Below are 3,927 nucleotides of genomic sequence, written 5' to 3' on the forward strand. Positions count from 1 at the left end.
GTGCGTCTCCTTATAAATACCACTTGAATTACCAAACAAGAAAGTGTGTCTCCTTACTAATGCCGCTTGAATTACCAAAATAAGGAAGTGTGTCTCCTTATGATAGCGCTTAAATTACCCAAAATAAGGAAGTGTGTCTCCTTACAAATATTGCTTGAATTGTCCAAACCAGGAAGTGCATCTCCTTACAAATGTTTCTTGAATTACCCAACAAAGGAAGTGCGTCTCCTTATCAAATACCGTTTTAATTACCCAAACAAGGAAGTGCGTCTCCTTATAAATATCACTTGATTACCAAACAAGGAAGTGCATCTCCTTACCAATGCCGCTTAAATTACCAAAACAAAAAAGTGTGTCTCCTTATGATAGCGCTTGAATTACCCAAAATAAGGAAGTATGTCTCCTTACAAATAGTGCTCAAATTGCCCAAACCAGAAAGTGCGTCTCCTTACAAATGTTGCTGAAATTACCCGAACAAGGAAGTGAGTGTCCTTACAAATGCCAATCAAATTACTAAACAAGAAAGTGCGTCTCCTTACAAATGTTGCTTGAATTATCAAACAAGGAAGTGAATCTCCTTACAAATGTTGCTTGAATTTCCCACACAAGGAAGTGCATCTCCTTACAAATACCGCTTGAATTACCAAACAAGAAAGTGTGTTTCCTCACAAATGTTGCTGGATTTACCAAATAAGGAAGTGCGTTTCCTTACAAATATTGCTGGAATTACCCAAACAAGGAAGTGCGTCTCTTTATAAATGTTGCTAGAATTACCAAAATAAGAAAGTGTGTCTCCGTACAAATACCGCTTGAATTACCATAGGTTTGAATACCAAATATGTACAACAACATTGCCTCTTGCATTTGTAGAAGTGAGAATATTACGGCCCTTGATGTTTAGGCTTCGAAATCCTTGATTCGAAGGTAGCATGTGTTCCTATTTCATACAAAGAAAACTTGTTAGTTTAAAAATATGGTGGTTGGTTTGTGGCTTAGCTTTCACGGCAATCATTTTTCCACCATCACATTTAACCTTGCTTCCAACCATTAACATAGGTCGTTGACTTGTTGCATCATTGATCCAAACTCAGATTATTAAGAGTGACTCTGAAACAAATACAGTATCTCTGCTTTGTCATGGTCCTCAAATAAACCCTTTGAACCTTGGTATTTTCATGAATTCCCAGACTTGTTTGTTGACAAAATTTGTATGCCTTATTTTGGCTAACAATCATGTCTCTTTTATGTGCTGACTTTTTTCTTGCTTTGTGCAATTGGAGAAGCTGGTAGCAATTTTGAAATATTTCCTCACTTGTTTTGACAAGGACTTGAAAAATAAAAATAAAAATATAAAGAAGAAAGTAAAGACAATGAATGTCCCCATTTGAAACAAAGAAATGAAAAATTTATCTAAAAATGACTGTCAACTCTAATAATTATGCCATGCATTTTGAATTAATCTGCCTGATCATTCCATCCACACCTTCCACCCGTTGTTGTTGGGTTAATGGCCTTGCAACTGAGTTGCTTCCTTGGGCCAATTACATTCGGAGACCTCATTCGACTAGTGGCACCTTGAAGGGTTTTCGCCAACAAACCTCTCTTATTTTTCTCTCAGCTCACCATCGTCTTCTGGTGCCCGCAAGGGTTTTCATCGAGAAGACTCTCTCATTTTTATTTTTCTCAACTTACTATCGTCTTACGGTGCCCGTGAGGGTTTTCACCAATAAGACTCTCTCATTTTTATTTCTCTCTTGATTCCTTGTATTGAGGAAGATAGGTAGTTCCCAAATACATCATCATATCTCTTGCATGCTTTGCCTTAACATCCCCAAAGATTGATCTGAAAGTTTTTCTTTGGTTGTAACTTGACTTTTGGATAGGGTTAGAAAGAAAGGATGGCATGAGGCCCAAACGACACTTGAAGTGGGTTAGGACTTACAACTTTTGAAATCGACTCAAACAATGAGGATTAACTCATGCCCCAGTTTCTTTTAACTGGGTGATTCTAAATTATTTATTTGGTTGGACCGAGCTCTTAGTAGGGCAACCTACGTATCTCACCCCCGAGAGAGGAGAATCAGGTTATGCGTAGTTCTGGCAGCTTGTCCTTTTGCTTTGATCTGATTTTTCTTTTTTTTCTTTTATTCGCTCTTTTCACTTTGTGATTCTTTTTTTCTAACTCTATTTTTCTTGACACTCTTTTTTTGGAAACATTTTTGTCTCTTTTTTGTAACTTTTTGACTTTATCTTTTTACTCAACACTATTCTTTGAACTTTGCTTACTCTATCTTGATTCCATAAGAGGGGTATGAAAGAAAATAACACTAAGGCTCAAATGGGGTAAACAAAGAATGACACAATGTTTGGATAGCAGAATGAAATGCCTTCATCATATCAATCCTTGAGAATGCAAGTACATAACATGCAATTGGAAGTGAGAGATGAAGATCATTTGTGACATCTTTTTAAGCAGATTGAGTCTGTGCGTCACTATTTCTTCTGTAAACTCCACCTTTGTTGTACATTCCTCACATCAAATGACTCATGCTTTTGTGGAGTTGCTTATCTTCTTGTTTCTCTTGATATAGCGATCACACGTTCACTATTTGACCTAATTGGGACTTGCCTTTCGATCGATGACCAAGTTGTTCTTGTGATTCTCAAAATAATTGCCTTAACTTGTCACCAAATGTCTCAGCACTCTATCTATTTTCTCATATGCTCTCTTTTTCTAACTTTAACCCTCTAATTCAATGTTCATGCTTAAACTGGATTTTAAGCTGGCTGAAATTTTCACTAGCATGTCATATCACTAGAGCCAAATAAAATGTACTATGTAAAAAAAATAAACAAACAACACATATTTAAAACACAAAGAAAAATGGGACACTTCATTTAGTTGAAACAAAAGACAGAAGAGTTTGAACTTTAACAACAAAAGGACAAAACAAGATAGATCCCGAACTACAACCCTGAAATAATTCGGACAACAGAAAAATAAAACAAAACAAGCTACCATACCCCTTCCTGGTAAGGAGAGGGGTGATTTCTCAATTGCTCAGCCTGACAAATTAGCCACTGATTTGCATATCAACATGACTAGAGTTTTCCTCGCTGTCAATGTTCTGCACCATGATTGATTTATCTTGAATCATCTTTTCAATTTCTCTTTTCAAAGCACGACAATCTTCAATACTGTGACCCTGAACATCGGAATGATATGTACATCGTACATTAGGATCAAAACTTCTTGAATATGGGTCAGGAGTATAACCAAGGAGAGAAGTGATCATGCCCTGCTGTACCAATCTCTGGAATAAACTTGCATACGACTCTCCAATGGGAGTGAAATTATCTTTTTCCTTCCTCCCCTTTGCGAATTCTGGCCTCGGATGAAACTTGGATTTAGAGGTTTTTTGGTAAATTTGTGGGGGTCGAGGATGATGTTTGTCACACCCCTTTTTCACTCGAGGCGTCGAGTCGAAGGGTTTTTCCAATTAAAGTGACGGTTTTGAATAGAGATTATTTTTTATAATTTTCAGAGTCGCCACTTGGAATTGAGTTATGGTGTTCCAAGTCACCTTATTGAATCCCTAATCAAAAGGAAATGACTCTTTGTTGGTCTGCGGAAACAGAAGACTGGGTAAGGAATTCTGTTGACCGAGAGGAAGGTATGAGGCACTCCTCGAGTCCCATGGTTCTAGCACGGTCGCTTTATTGACTTATCTTGTCTTAAATTAATAAATTGTGTTAAGGCCTAATTTCGCTCATTTTTATTATTTCCGAAAACTTATCTATTATTTTATACTAATTAAATAAATTGATAAAATTAATTTTTTTTTTAGAAAAATATTTATCAAAGTGCATTATTGCATCTTTGAATTTTAAAATATCTCGAAAAGATGCGTACACCGCATTCTTAAT

The sequence above is a fragment of the Capsicum annuum genome, chromosome 2 (genome assembly GCF_002878395.1).
Source record: "Capsicum annuum cultivar UCD-10X-F1 chromosome 2, UCD10Xv1.1, whole genome shotgun sequence".
Taxonomy (NCBI): Eukaryota; Viridiplantae; Streptophyta; class Magnoliopsida; order Solanales; family Solanaceae; genus Capsicum; species Capsicum annuum.